The sequence below is a fragment of the Protopterus annectens genome, chromosome 15.part0 (genome assembly GCF_019279795.1).
Source record: "Protopterus annectens isolate FY-2018-M chromosome 15.part0, PAN1.0, whole genome shotgun sequence".
Lineage (NCBI taxonomy): Eukaryota > Metazoa > Chordata > Ceratodontiformes > Protopteridae > Protopterus > Protopterus annectens.
In genome coordinates this window covers 113,193,269-113,209,243 of record NC_056749.1, presented here as the reverse complement: position 1 = coordinate 113,209,243, position 15,975 = coordinate 113,193,269, and the positions used below count along the sequence as shown (strand labels likewise).

General features: G+C 42.9%; 1 protein-coding gene across 3 annotated transcripts in view; it reads left to right on the top strand.

Annotated features, from left to right (window-relative positions):
• Positions 1–237: 237 nt before the first annotated feature.
• The window catches only part of CCNB3 (cyclin B3), a 1,510,800-nt gene continuing 1,495,062 nt past the window's right edge, over positions 238–15,975 (top strand). For 2 of the 3 annotated variants that reach the window (XM_044057492.1, XM_044057490.1), the window contains exon 1: positions 1,485–1,697. The gene's annotated coding sequence lies outside the window, so the exon portion shown is untranslated. Of the gene's footprint in view, positions 428–1,484; positions 1,698–15,975 lie in introns of those variants that run through there. The other variant, XM_044057491.1, reaches the window with a different exon arrangement.

Sequence of the window (15,975 nt, the reverse complement as noted above, 5' to 3'; positions counted from 1 at the left end):
ACTGCTGCTTCCTCCTCTCAAGTTTCTTCTTCAACTATGGCACTCTCCCATATAGTAATGAATACTGCAGCGGTAAATGTAAGGACATAGTACAGTTGTGTAAAATCATACCATAGCTGTAGATGTCCTTGCCTTCACTACTGCAGTGTTCACTCCCTCCCTACATCCCCTAGTCTTTTTTTTTCCTTCCTGGATATGCGGGTGCACTTTGATTTTCCTTGGACTGCTGTTACTACCAGGGCAATCAGTTCTGAGGATGGTATGTCTAAATGTCACCTTTATGCCCTACACTACGTGAGGAGTGTAGGTGATGTTCAGCACACCTTAAAGCAACGGTAGACTTTGGTAGGCTGGCCGGACGACAGGCTTCACGTCAGGGAATCCCATATAGTAATGAATACTGCAGTGGTGAAGGCAAGGACATCTGGTAAGATTTTACACAACAGCACTTTATTTATCCTGTATCCTTTTATGGGGGAGCCACTACGGACTTTCCAGATATTTCATGTGCCTGGTCAGGTAGATACCGAAGGGGAAGTTATACTCAATTATTAATATCTCTCAGAGTCTTTATGACTCAAGGAACAGAATATTTGAGAACTAAGTTACTGTTTTTGTGTAAAAAGAAATATACAGTCATGGTTATCTGGTAGGAATCCACGTTTAAAGATAATGCTTTTTTTATTAGTAAGTAGAAACAACTGAAAATAATGTGTCCCTTTCCAAAGAACATAAGGACGGCATTTTGAGAATATATTACATTTTCAAATGAAATGTGGATACTGAGGGATTACGGCATGAAGTCTATATGCACGTCTGGCTACACCCTTGTTAGCAGATACTAGTCCAGACACCACCGGTACAGAATGATAGGATCCCTTTACGGGTGACGTCATTTTTAAACCAAATGTTAAATCACACACACACTTACTATTTGGAAAATGAGTTTTAATATTGTCTTATCTATCCACACTGGAAGGGAAATTAATAATTTAAAAAAAGAGCTCTTTCTTGACGAGTATGTATTTGCCTTAGCTGTACATCTATAGATGAAAATTCAAGAAAACCGTTATCAAATCAACAGGCATAAAAAAATTACAGTATGTTAAGTGTACTACTGTGTGCGGTACTCATAACAAATGCAAGAAATGCGTTTTATTTCATTATAATACAAATTCAAAAGACAGAAAAAAATTCTTGTCGAATTCTCCACTCAGTGTCAAGAATTCGATGACAGTTCCAACGTTCGACCCTAGAATCCTGTCACGTATAGACACCGCCCTGAAATTTAAATATCCTTTATTTTGCTTCAAGCACATAGAAATGCTCCCACTCTGTACCCATCCCACCTCACTGTTTTTTATTGGCTGGCGTGGATATTTTCAAAAATTCTAAACCCTACCCTCGCCATTCACCATGACAATGGCATCTACTTATGTGTGCCTATTGGAGAATGGTCTCATCTCGATGACCAATCGGTAAGCGCGTTTGCAGACGTCGTGCTATTCTGTCTTTGCTGCGCTTTTCAAAAAAAGATCTTGCAAAAATAAAGAAAGGGAAAGGTTATTATAGAGGACGTGTATTCATTTCTGAATATTGGTTCAAGTTGTGTGCGGATATACAAGGATTAGTTGTGTTCATCTTTAAAATTAATTATTCTAGATTTGCCTGGACACTGGTTTGACTGCGACATAGGGGTAAGTTAAAGGGGATTGGGGGGGTTTCTTTGTAGTGACTGATTAGGTATTTGTACATTTGCTCACGACTAAATTTTGGTGTATGTATATTGCATTGTTCTTTTCCTGAATATACCCTCTTTTATTTCTTTAAAGTTGAGGTTTATTTTTTTTTCCACTTTAGGTTGTGCTTTGTTATTTTTGCTATTTTGTCATAGCTCCCAATTGGGGTGAACTTACTAGTCTTCAAAGAGAAAGTGTGTGGCTATTGCTCATGTCTATTGTGTTCTACCCTTTTTAGAATACATCTAGCCACTATTTTAAGAGATCTAATTTTTCTCTCGTGTTCTATGTGAGGATGTGTAATTGTGCTAGTTCTCAATGTAGCTGTTCTCCACTGGAGAGTGTTGAAAAGAAACTGTTACGCAGTCAGACTGTCTTAGGTAACCGAATGAAAGAAAGAAATGTAGCACATTACCCTTATCAATAGAATTCAAAATTGCTGTCTTGCTCTCGTTTTTTTTTTTTTAATATAAATTATGAAAGTTTAGAACGGTTATTTGCTTAGCTCAATGGTGCAAATAGCACTGAGAGAAGCTGTCATTAAGAAATGCCTTGTGGAAAAAAATGATAGTTGCTGAACCATTTTTGAAAAAGATGCAAGATTAGTTTTGATGGTGGTATAAGAAACCTTCCCCATTTCACTGCATATTGACAGTTGTGCAGGAAGCTGAACCACTGGCATGGTGACACTATGTAGATACTCTACAGATGTTTGTTTACTTTTGGTAGGTGTTAGTGTTTGACCAGCTATGGCTTTGTGTAACAACTCTGGGTGAAATTTTACTAAACCTGCCCCTATGCTACTGGTCACTGCAGGCACATTTTTTGTCAGTACAGTGTAATAATTTAAGTAGGGGGCATTGGTACTAAAATTTTTTAAAAAATCCAACTCTGGGGAGTTAAGAATGTTTTACCAGAATATGCTTCGAATGTAAATAAGTAATTTTAAAGATGGTGTATTTTTGGCAAACTGCTTGGCAATTTGTATTTTATGAAATTATGTAGTGTAATAGCAGTGGCGACTTACGTTTATTAATGGTAACTTGCATTGTTAGTAAGTTGCATTTTCGATACTATGTCTCGCCCCCCCTTTGTTGTATACTGTTTTATATAAAATACAATGGAGTTATTGTTCTGGAACACTATACATTACGAAGCAGTAGGAGGTGTGTACATATGTGTATTTATAGCATGAAATATACACGGTCCAGTTAGGAGGTGTGTACATATGTGTATTTATAGTATGAAATATACACGGTCCAGGGTTTTTTGACATTCACTCAGCTTTTTGTTCTTACCTGTTACTACCAACATGTACAGCTATCATTGGTATGGCTTCAAAATATTAATAGCTGATGCTTAGTGCTGAGCTTTTTAAAGCTTCTTACCTCTTCATTGATTCAGCAGTGACTTGAGCTTTTTAAATTTGCTGCATTTTGTGCCTTTCTCATGTTAAGACTTTATAGTTCTGGAGGCTGGGTTGCTCTTTTTCAGGGACTAGGACATAAGCATGTGTTATTTTTAGGAGAGAGGGCAGAAGAGTGATTTAATCCTTGAATCAAGTTTGAACTGTGCAATGTCTAGTATGTCAAACCCTACTTCTCACTGCATCTTTGAGGCTGATCTCGGCTGTATTGGAGACTGTTATAAATTTATAGATCACGGCATAATGTTTCTTTTGGTGGCTGCCTGCAAAGGAGTGTGCTTGAAGTATGTGAAGGGTACACTTCTGATGCATATGTATTAGCAATGAATCTGTTTGAACATTAAAGTGGTGTAGTTTGCAGTTCTTAAATCTGCAGTATTTAGTTGAAGTGGGCTAGCACTTGCTAATACTTGCATATTGCTAGAAAACTCTAGCAAGATAAGTGGGGGATTTTCTGAGTAGCCACCCCCCCCCCCCAAAGACAGTTTAAGTTTGTGTAAACTACAGTGAATTCTGTTGATGCATTTTTCATCAAAACGTGTAATACTTTAGTATACACAGGGAGGGTCCTTAACATACGTTTAATGGCCAATAGTTGTTGACTCAGTGTAAACTACGTTTGCATAGTGGGAGTTGATGTTCATGTTCATTTAGCTATACATCATTTTCTGGATTGGGTGAGGGGTTGTCTTGCACAACTCCCCAAAGACTGAAGACCATCACTGGATGTGTATAGAACTTGCCATGAACAGCTGTTGATTTATTACCGTGTTAGACAGGTTTGGCCATTTAGATTGGCTAGAGCAGATCTGATTAGTTGCATGTAGTAGAAAGAGAGGTGTATTTGTTCTCTTACTGTATTCTTTTGGGGAGTATATTTTCTGTATTATGTTGCAGTTAGTGGTGATACATTTTGGTGCTTCTCACGGAAATTTAGATGGCATTTTGTTAACCAGTCTTTTTGTTTTGACAAAACATTTTATGAGATTTCAATGCCACCAAGCTTGTCAGGACTGCAGCATGAGAGACAGATTGCAGTACATTTCACTGCTGTTTTTAGTTTCTTTGACCATTTTTTTCAAAAATAAAACCAAGTCCACCCTCACCCCGCTTGGCTAAAGTGCAGCCAACAGTTGATTTGGTAGAATATAAAATGACGGAGATTTTTTTGATCACATGACTGAAAGTATCACTTTTTTTTTTTTTTTTTTTTTTTTTTTATGAATTGACTTTTTGTGTTGTATTTTCTGTAGTTTCTCTGAATGTATTTTATAACAATTGATTTTAGTGCTTTGGAACATGTATGGTGCTTTTTCGCAAGTAGCTTCAGTACATAATCTCTTTTTTTTTTTTTATATAAACTCTGTCCTGAGAGAGCCTGTCTTTAACTGTACCATTTTGGAGCGAATCTGACACTGACAAAGTTGAGGAAGTAGGTGGAGGTTTTCACATCGTAGCACTTTCCTCTTTTTGTTTGGGAGAGCAGTACTGGCTTTGTTTTTATAAATTATGACAATACTGTAGGAAGTGAGCAGAACTTTGATCTTCCCACAATTTTTGTGTGCTTTGGGAAGGCAGTGTTGGCTACTGTTCTGCCTACCTAATAGGTAATGGATCAGCCAAGTTATGTTATTGCAAACGTTCTTATAATGGTGGCTGAATTCTTGATATCCTAGATGCAAAACACCTGAATAAAATTGCATTAAAATGGATGTGTATTCCGGCATGTTTGAATAAATTACTACGACTTAAATGCATACGTAATCAGACAAAGAGGAGAAATGGCAAACTCCACGAACCAGAGCTGGTGTGAACTGTTATCAATTAACTTGGAAGAGCCTGATTAAGATTTTTAAATGGAGGCTATACTTTTGGGATGTGGGCAGCATATTCCTATGAGAGGTCAGCTTAGAAATCCTTACTGAAACTTTGTGTGTAGGAACTGGAGTTAGTTCAGTGGAGGCTTTCATTTTCCATGCTTGTAACTACAACATGCTTAATTATGCATTTTTGGCTCATCACAGGGATGCTTTGATTAGTTTTATTGTTGTGTAGAAGATAAAATGCTGTCTTGTTGTGTAGAAGATAAAATGCTGTCTTGTTGTGATTTTTTTTTTTTAAAGATGTAGTGTCATAGTTCTTTAGCATTTGGTTATTGATACAACGTGCATAGGGTTTCTCATTTGGAAACTTTTATTACTGGGTACCCAAAAAATTTTCTTTGTGCATAGAAATAATCTGTGAAAAGTCTGATTATGGTTGCACTGCTAGCAGTAACATGGCCACACACTCGTCCTATTTGATTTCCACTCCAGATCTGTCTGTTGGTGAGATGTGATTAAGTCACTCCAGTGACCTAATGTGTAACATCTTATCCACAATTTGGTTGGGAATGTCCTAGAGCTAAGATAGTGAAGTTACAGATGTTTCAGGTCTCTCTACTATTTTCATGCTGTGTGCGTCTTGCGTGTGGTGTCCTACAAGTGGAATGACATAAACTTGCATGTTTCAATTTGTGTAATCTGAGACAGGGTTGGTTGAATGAGAAGTGAGAACCACACCTACTCCTATTTGAAACCTGCTGGAATCTTCAGCACCATTCTAATGATGATAGAAGGGTTGGAGAGTAAATTGTGAAGACTAATGCACAGTGTGTGCATGTATACATACAAACAGGTCTGTTATGATGTAATGAGCGTAATATACCTGAGAGGAGCAAGTCGGAGTCTTGCTCTGTTATGGCATTAATGTAACTTGGTGAATTTTTTATGGCAGAAATGAGGCTAACGTTCAGAAGTGGAATTAATGCTGTTCAGTGTTCGTACTGAGGATGTGTGATGGAGGGGATCACTTTTGGAACACTAGCGAGATTGTCACATCATACCACTTTGGGGGGGAGGGGGTCATTTTCTCTACAGTAACCTTACCCTTTTGTTTTAGTTTGTACTGGTACTGTGTTGCAGGAGGATCTTGATTGCTGGGGTAGTAGCTTTTCTCTGCTCGTGTGTTAGAGGGACATCAATAGTTCTCTGATACTGCTGTACTCAGAACTACCTTAATGTAAAGTTGGCATTACACTGGTGAGGTATTAATTCAGTACAGTTATTTTATCCATTTGTTGGGGGTCACTGTAGAGCACTGATACTAAAGCACAGCATCTGGGGAATGTTTGTTCATAGGTAGGTACTAGGCTATCGGCCCAAGGGCCTACGTAAGCCTAGCCAACAAGGTTCCCTGGCTTACGCCACCCAAGAAAGTTATTTTCCTGTGCCACTGTCAAGCAGAGACACCAAAGTGATCCTTGGGTGTATTTCCTATCCACTCATCAAGATTTTTCTTGAGTGCTAATGAACTTTGCTTGAAATAGATGGGTAGCCTGTGAGTATGGGAGGTGTCTCTGGGACAGGAATCTATCCCTCCAGCATGTCCTGTTTATTGTGACAAGGTTTAGGTCCCTAGAGCATGTAGCTCTGAGGGATTGGGATTTCTTTAGGTGTAGCATGTCTGGGTTTGACATGGCTTTATATGTTAGGCCAAGATCACCTCTGAGTAGGCGATATGCTGCGGAGTAAAGCTGGAGTTTTTTGAGGCGGTCAGTGTAGGACATTTGTTTTTTGAGGCCATTAATCCTTTTTGTGAGCTACTTCTGTGGCTTTTCTAGCTGCTGCAGATGTCTTGAGGTACATTCCAAAAGAGGTGATAAGTTGTCTATCTCGCCTTCATTCTTGCTGGATGGGTTCGGAGCCGACGGCCAATACTAAAGCTCTAGAGCTAATTCCACCGGCTCAAGGCTCCCCTATATCCCACAATGCTAGGCGGTAACTACCCAGATCTCGTTTGCCGCTTAGCTGACGAGGTGCTTTTCTACCGGCTCTGGCAGGTTAGTGGAAAATTATTTCTTTTTTCACAAATCTTTAGACCCCTATTACTTACCTTTTAGTATAACTTTTAGTTTTAATTCTCTATTTCCTTGGATCGATACCTCTTTTGCCCATAATCCCTTCCTTTATTCCCTTTTAACTTTAGGCCTTAGGCCCCTTCCCCTAGTCCTTTAGTGTGACTAGAAATTAATATTTTCTTAAAGGTGTGTGTGTGTGTGGCTGATAAGACTCAGTTGGCTCTGATACTCTTATCAGAGCAACCTTCGAGGAAGAGATCTAAGTCTCCTTCCATCGGCTCCGTTCACTCGGCACCAGGGTCCCCCCTTCTTTCGGAATGGAGCCATATATCGCATTCCTCATGGTCTTCCAGGCTATCTGACCACGATTTGCAAAGGGTAGTGAGTAGACTTCTCAAGTCCGAGGCACTAGCCCAAATGCTACATAGCCTGACTCAACAGTCAGCGGCTATTTCTGTCCCTCTGTGTTCCTCCTCCGACTCTTTGAGCTCTGAGCCGGGGCTCATCGGAGCCATGACTGTCAGCGCGTCTGATCCAATACCTTCCCTTTCGGCTTCGTCGTCTGCTCTGATCTCCTCTTTGGAGGGATCTCAGCGCCGAGCTTCCCTCGTTGGCTCTGAGGGAGGGAGTGACATCGGACCCTTGTCTGACCCCGCTCTCCCTCTCGGGGCTTCGGCGCTGGTGAGTTCGGCTCCGACATCGGCTTCAGAGCTGTCCCTGTCAGTGCGGGGGGTTCCTTGTCTCTTCGGAGCGGGGACCTCCGGCCTTGCCCGATAGGGGTGTCTTCGAGGTCATGCGGAGCATGCTAGAACCAGTGTCTGCCCCACAGTCGGCTCCGTCAGCCCCTCCATCTTTAGTGCCTGCAGTGATTTCTACCCACCCCCTTGCATCAGACCGCAGAGAGCCAACTCCTCAAGTTTCCCCATTGGGAATTTCCTCCTCTTCCGAGGCCTCTCCTGACCCGGTAGGAGAACCCCCTAGGAAGAGGCAGTGCAAGAGGAAACGCATAGAGTCTATCACCTCTGACACTGATTTAGTGGAATCTGAAGGTTCCCCTCGATCCCCCTCTGAGGATGTCTCCTTTGCTGACATCCTTGAGATCCTGAAACAGAGGGGGAACTGGCCAGCCCTTAACCCTTCAGAGGATGAGTCAGTGTACCTTGAGGCGTTCGGCTCTCGCCCTTCTACCTCCTGGGTGACCCCTCTCTTTGACCCCCTTATGGAAGTGGTGGCAAGGAAGGCCTGGACAGCTCCTGATTCAGTGGATCCCACCCCGAGGAGGCCGTCTAAATTTATTACTGCCCCTAAAGATAAAGATTTTTTTATCTAAAGGTGTCCCCGTCGATGCCATGGTGGAGGCCGTGGCCACTAAGGAGTTGGCCGATCCTTCGGTACCTGTCCATCCTCCTAATAAGGAATCTAGGACCATGGACAGGTACGGTAAGCGGATGTTCTTATCGGCGACCTTTTCAGTGCGGTCGCTGAACTACATGTCACTTTACTCGTCTCGAGAGAGATTTACTCAAGGATATGAGTGAAGCGATAAAGGATCCAACAGCTGAGGGGTTCCAAGACAGAATGAACTCCCAGTTGGCAACCCTGAACTCCATCGTTAACTCCTCTATGCGGCTTATCTCATATGCTGCGGATGGGGCGAGTACAGCCGCAGGCACAGGCGTTGCCTTATGACGTCACGCCTGGATGTGGCTGTGCAACTTTGCGGACCCTTTCAAGGCGTCCTTCACCAATTCCCCCTTTGATGGATCCTCCTTGTTTGGTACTCAGGTGAAGGATACGTTGACTACGTGTGAGGTGGAAGGTAAGACTCTCTCTGCCGTGGGAGTCCGTTTTTCTACCCCCTTCTAGGCCTTATCCCAAAGGTCAGAGGGGAGGAAAAATGTGGTTCCGCAAACAAACCCAGGGAGTCTCATCTGACGCACAAGGTCGATTCCCTTCTAGAGGCAGAGGGGGGAATAACAATAGACGCCGCCCTAGAGGTAGAGGAGGTCCGCAAAACCAGGGTAGCAGAGAAACTTTCTCTGATTAAACCCTCTCAGCATCCCGGCTATCCACCTTCAGAGGCAGTTTGGGGAAGATTATCCCTGTACCCAAAAGCCTGGCTTTCCCTCACACACAAGACAAATGGGTACAGTTTATCATATCAGAGGGCTACAAAATTCCCCTTATTCACATCCCATCCCAACCCAAAGGATCCCTTCCAGACGTTCCACCCAGTCTATCAAAAAGAGCTATCCAATCAGTCCCAGCAGACCAACAAGGATCCGGAATCTACTTCAAATTCGTTTTTGTACCAAAAAGAACAGGGGACTGGAGACCTATACTGGATCTCAGCAACTTAAACAAGTATGTCAGAAAAACAAAATTCCAGATGGTCACGCTACAGTCCATTCTACCCTTCTTGGGTCAGGACAATTGGATGTGCTCGCTAGATCTTCAGGACGCGTACTACCATATCAAGATGAACAGACGCTCCAGGAGATTTCTCCACTTCAGGCTGGGAGCCAGTCACTACCAGTTCAGAGCCCTGCCCTTTGGTCTCACTACAGCCCCCTGAGTGTTTACCAAATGCATGGCAGTGGTCGCGGCTCACTTGAGACGTCAAGGATTCCAGGTGTTTCCATATTTAGACGACTGGCTCCTTACTGCCACCACCAGACATCAACTTCTTCTATCCAGAGACTTCACTTTCCAAACTTGCCAAGCTCTAGGCATTTCAATAAGTTTCAAAAAATCTGCCTTGTCAATCTATTGCCTTTATAGGCGCCACATTAAACACACTCAGTCTTTCAGCCAGACAAGAGGGTCAGACATCCGCAAGCAAGTTTTCCTTCTCTTGCAATGCAACAAAGTCAAAGCCAGACTAGTTTTTGAAGGTATTAGGACTCATGGCAGCAGCTATCCCCCTTCTCCCCTTATCTTGCTTCCACATGAGAATCCTCCAATGGATGCTGTTTACACAATGGTCCTTCCAACAGCTCCCGATGCCCCACACCATATTGATTACGCAATCATGCAAGAATCAACTGTCTTGGTGGAGCACATCACCTCAGGTTCTCCAAGGAAGACCCTTCACTCATCCCCCCCCCCCCCCAGTCACCACGTTGACAACAGACTCCTCCCTGATCGGGTGGGGGTGGGCATTATCAGGGCAGGACAGTCCAGGGCACATGGCAACCTTTCGAGTGCCACTTGCACATAAATGTCTTGGAGATGAGAGCAGTGCTTTTAGCGTTGCAAGCCCTTCATGACTCTCTTCCCACAGGGACTATTGCAATTCAGACGGACAACCTGTCCGTAGTGTGGTACATCAACAAACAAGGTGGAACCAGATCATACCCCTTATGTCGAGAGGCACTCTGCCTTTGGCAATGGGTGATCTCTTCTCAGCATTTTCTGGTAGGCAACGCACATTCCCGGGAAGTCCAACATGATTGCAAACAAGTTGAGCAGGGCAATTCTCATGCCCCACAAGTGGTCTCTGGAATACTTCTTCCAGTACTGATTTCTTCAAAGATGGGGCCAGCCTTGCTGTGATCTTTTTGCTACTCCCCAAAACAGCAAGTGTCACTACTTCTTCACTCTCTTCCCGTTACCAGGCCATCCCACCAGAGACGCTCTAGTCCACGATAGTCCCCGGGGACTTCTGTATGCTTTTTTCCCCCTCTTCCACTGATAACTCAACTAATTCAGAAAGCCATCGCCTTGAGAGTGACAATGATCCTCTTTGCCCCTTACTGGCCTCGACAGATATGGTTTCCGTTTCTTCGTTACCTTTTGGAGCAGCCTTGGCATCTGGACCCAGTGCCAGATCTGTTGACCCACCAATCGGGCCAGCTGCACCAATCTCTTCATTCTCTCAACCTCACAGCGTGGTTTCTCCAATTCCGACCTTAGCCAGGCTTCCCTTTTAATATCTCGCTCGGTCCGAGATATCTTGATAGCCTCTCATAAATCTTCTACCCAGAAGATTTATAACAGCAAATGAAACGCTTCTCCTTTTGGGCAACATCAAAAAAAATATAGATCCCTTCACTGCACCTATCCAGTCTATTCTAGACTTTCTAGCAGAACTTTCATTTAGGCTCTTCTTCATCTACCATTAGAGTTCAACTGGCTGCTATATCTAATTATCATGTAGGTGTCTCGGAATCTAGTATCATGGCTCACAAGTTCTGCAAAGCCGTTTTAAGGGGTGTATTTCTTCTCAAACCTCCAATCAAAGATCCCCCGCCTCAATGGGACTTGAACTTGGTTCTGGCATCCTTAATCCTTCCTCCCTTTGAACCAGCGGCTTCATTTTCTCTGAAGTTGCTTTCATGGAAGACGCTTTTTCTGGTAGCCATAACTTCAGCGAGAAGGGTATCTGAACTCCATGCTCTGTGCAGTCGTCCTCCTTACTTAGTGTTTCACAAAGATGGGGTATCCCTCCGTACTAATCCATCCTTTTTACCTAAGGTTTCCTCTCAAATAAACCTAAATCAAATTATTGATCTCCCCGTCTTTTTCCTTAACTATTCCAACAGGTCGGAACAAAAGCTACATTTTCTGGATGTTCACCGCCAACTTAGATATTATTTAGACAGGACTAAACAATTCAGGAAATCTGATCAGCTTTTTCTATCGTATGCGGAAGGGAAATTGGGCCTTCCAGTTACTAAAGTATCCCTTTCAAGATGGCTCACCTCTACATTTGCCTTCATCTATGAGATCAGACATCAAAAACCACCTTCAAGACCTAGAGCTCATCTGTAGCTTTTCAGGATAGGCTGCCAATAGATTCCATTTGTGCAGCAGCCACCTGGGCTTCTCCTCATACCTTCATTTCACATTACAAACTGGACATGGTCTCCAGAAACCGTGCCAACTTTGGTTCCACTGTTCTCAAGAGTCTGTTCCGATAGGCTACCCGGGATAAGGTGCTAGGGACGCGGTCCCATCCAGCAAGAATGAAGGCGAGATAGACAACTTAACATTAAGAAGTTGTGTACCTACCATAACGTTCCATGTTAGTTGTCTTCTCGCCGCCTTTCTTGCATCCCACCCTCCTTCCCCCAAGCCTGTGCAGACTGATGGGAATTCATTTTGTGATCTTCCTCTGGAAGTTTTCATTCCCACATGTTCTACCACCTATTTCCCCTTTTGTTAGGTCTGGGATACCTTACACTCGGGTTTATATAGAGGTGGGTTACCCTTCTCCATACTATGGAGACTAGAATTGCTTGGTCTAGCTATCAAACGAGATCTGAGTAGTTATCGCCTAGCTTTGTGGGATATAGGGGAGCCTCGAGCCTGTGGAATTGGCTCTCTAGCTTTAGTATTGGCCGAGGATCGGCTCTGAACCCATCCAGCAAGAAAGAAGGCGAGAAGACCACTAACATGGAATGTTATGGTAGGTACATAACTTCTTATTTTACTCTATAATGGGTCTGAGTGTCGAGTAGAGGGGAACAATGACCCCCCCCCCCTTGGATGAGAACCCTTTTATGATGAGGTGTGCCACGTAGAAGGACTTCCTGTCTACTGTGGCAATGTGACTATCGAAGGAGAGACTACTGTCCACCTGGGTCCCAAGGTCTCTTATCACGCATTCGGTGATAAGTAGATTCCTGCCTATGTGGTAGTTCATGGGTACAGAGTTTTTACCAAAGGGGATGGCACTGCACTTTTTGGCATTGAGCTTGAGGCCATGGCTCTGACACCATGCATCTGTCTCGGCGAGGCCCTTCTGTAGGATGTCCACCGCATTTGGGGACTTGACTATGGCTCCTAGTTTGCAGTCATCTGTGAACTTCGTTAGCCAGAGGCCTTCTGTGTTGGACTGTACTTCAGAGAAGTAAATACCAAACAGTAGAGATTCCAGGACGGAACCCTGTGGTACTACACTTGTTACTGCTTTGATGTTAGATTTGGAGTCTGCAACTTTTACAGTGTGGGTTCTGTCAGTGAGCCAATTGGCAACCCGTCTTGTGACGTAGGGATTTATACCTAGTTTAGTGAGTTTAGCTATAATTCCAGAATGGGGGATGGTGTCGAAAGCCTTGGCAAGGTCAAGATAGGCTGTGTGAACCACCTTACCCTCCTCTACGGCTTTGGTGACTGCCTCGAAGTTGTTTGGGAGGCATGATCTGCCTTTCACAAACCCAAACTGGGTGGTATGAGTTTGGAGGTTACCAATGTCTTTGTTTACGAGTTCCATGATGGTACATTCATGGCCTTGCAGACCAGGCTAGTCAGGCTAATAGGTCGATAGTTCCCGGGATCAGTGGTGGCTCCCCCTTTGTGGAGTGGGATAACTGTGTTGCTGTGCGCCATTCAGTGGGCACAAAGCCAGATGCGAGGCTATTATTGATGAGCAAGACTGAGGATCTTGGCCTGTTAATAAGTTTTATTTATGTATTTAGTTATTGGCATTTGTTTACTAGGAAAATTCGACTAAGCAGGGCATTCTCTATCGAGGCTTTGAGAGGAAAACTCCATTATACAAATATGGATGTCATTTACAGTCTGTTTCATTCATGAGCAATAGTACTGTTTAGACATCTGTTGCATCATTTACAAATGAGTTGCACCGCTTTTATAGTATTCTTATTTTAATTCTTGGAGGGGTATGCAGTACAAGATAATCAGTATGCATAGATTTATCAAGTTTTATGTAAGCATGTTTGTTACCCTAAAGACTTGTTTAAAGTCTAGGACATAGAAAGATAGTGCAGCCTAAAGGGGAAGGGAGGAGACAAAAGGGAGATAAGAGGGTCTTGTTGTGATTTGTGTTGGAGAGTTGTAGCACAAATTCGTATAGCTATGTTAGTAGCAGTCTAACCAGAGATGGTGCAGAGCCATTTATCTATCGGGTGTTGCTTTAGTTGGCATCTGAAGTCTTTCAGTTTGTTCTTCAGTTGAGTGTGATGGTATTCCAGCTATCAGCAATGCAGTGTGAATACAGGTAGTATGCTGCATTATTAGTTCTGGAGAGTAAATGATTTGTCAGTGGGGCATAGAGGTCTCTTGTAGTATAATGTTTAATGAACTCGGGGGGGGGTTGTGTCCTAGCAGCACAACTATAGTGGTGTCATCAGTGTGTTGTATGGTGGCATTTTGACAGTCTTGTTTTGACAGATACGTTACAGTAGTGGTCCTAGAACAGAGCCTTGTGGGTCTCTGGGTATGGGAAGGAAAGAGGGGAAATCCTCTTGCCATCTCGCCTAGTTAATGAGTTGACTAAGAAAGCAGCAAGTGAGTTGGCTTGATAGCCCATAGGAAGAGGATTTAATTAGGATTTATAATATTGTTGAATACCTTGGATAGATTTAGAAAAAGGTCTGAGGTTTGGAAGACCTGAATTTCTATTATGATTTATTATAACTGAATGTTGGGGAAGTGGTTGTACTGTCATTGGATGTGGAACCATGCTCCAAGGAGGCTGAGGAGAACATGCTGGAGGGACAGGTTCATAACCCAGTGACTGCCCATGTTATGGAACAGACTTCCCATACATGTCAAGCAGAGCACCTCGTTGACCCTTTTCAACAGAAATCTTGAGTGGATGGGAAACGGAAAATTCACTCCGGGGATAACTCCAGTGGCTCTACTCGACAGAGGCACTGGGAACTAAGGTTAGGTGGCACTATGCCTGGGTAATCCTATGGCAAGGCTTGTAAAGGCCCCAGGTCCATTAGCCTAGTACACACCTATGAACCTATGATTCATTAAAATCCTGCCTCTTAAACCTTGTTCCTTCTCGGCATATAGTTTCCACAATTCCCGTTTTTTCTATGTAGTTTTCTCCTTCCCTTTTCTAAAGATCCCAATTCCAGTTTTATCTTTTGTTACAATATACAATACTTCTAGTAAAGTTGGTGTAGACTTTGATTTCCATTTTCTAGTAATTGTTTTTTAATAATTAGACTCAGCAAGGCTTTATCATAGCTCAAAAAAAACATCTCCCCAGTCAATCCAATCTGCTCCCCTAGCATCTATGACGGAGCAGTTCGTAAGGAATCCCTAAAGTTGGCCAACTCGTTATATTCCCCAAAAATGTTCCCAGCCACCTTTTTCTTGGCCTGTCACACCTCCAACTTGCTATTCACCAGAGGAAAAATTCTTTGGAGTCTACTTTGGGTATAAAATGCTTATGTAAACACTTCCAGGCAAAGATCCTAAATCTTCTAGACTTTGTTGCGTAGTTGAGAGATGTACATGTATCCCCCTATTGTCCCTTTGTGAATTGCTTATCCAGACTCTCTTCCAATCCTTTCTAAGCTCCTCTGATTCTTGTCATGCAATATTTTATATGCTCTACTAATTATTCCTTTTTGTAACAGCAACTTCTGTTCTAGATTCTATTAACCACTCTACTAGTGTTGGTCTTTCATTTAGGACCCCCCATTTCTTTCTTTTTTTTTTTGCCTTCCCTATCCAGTATTGATATCGGAGTATAGGCAATCTCTAACCTACAGTCCAAGTAAATGGCATCTTCCCATTCTGTTACCCTTCCCTCTCTTATTTGCTCCTAATACCTTGGTTCCTTTGCCAGTTTTCTCCAACAAATTCCAGCCCCCTCTTATCTATTATATGTATCCTTAACCACATCCCTATTTGGCAGAATCTCTTCTCCATTCCCGTGCTGGTTTAGTTCTTGGAATACTCCCTGCTATTTTGCTGTCCTTAAGAGTCTGCATCCAAAATCCCAATCTCTCCTTACTACTTGAGCTTCCCCCCTGTATCATTTATTATTCCTTTCCACTAAGAGTTGTAGTTTTCTGCTTGTGCTATGTATAAGAGCCTTGGTAATCCTAGTCCACCTTATTCTGTTGGAAGAATCATTTTATCCCACTTGACTTGCTGGCTTCACTTCCCAGATAAAATCCTTCAACTCTTTTTATTTTTAATGC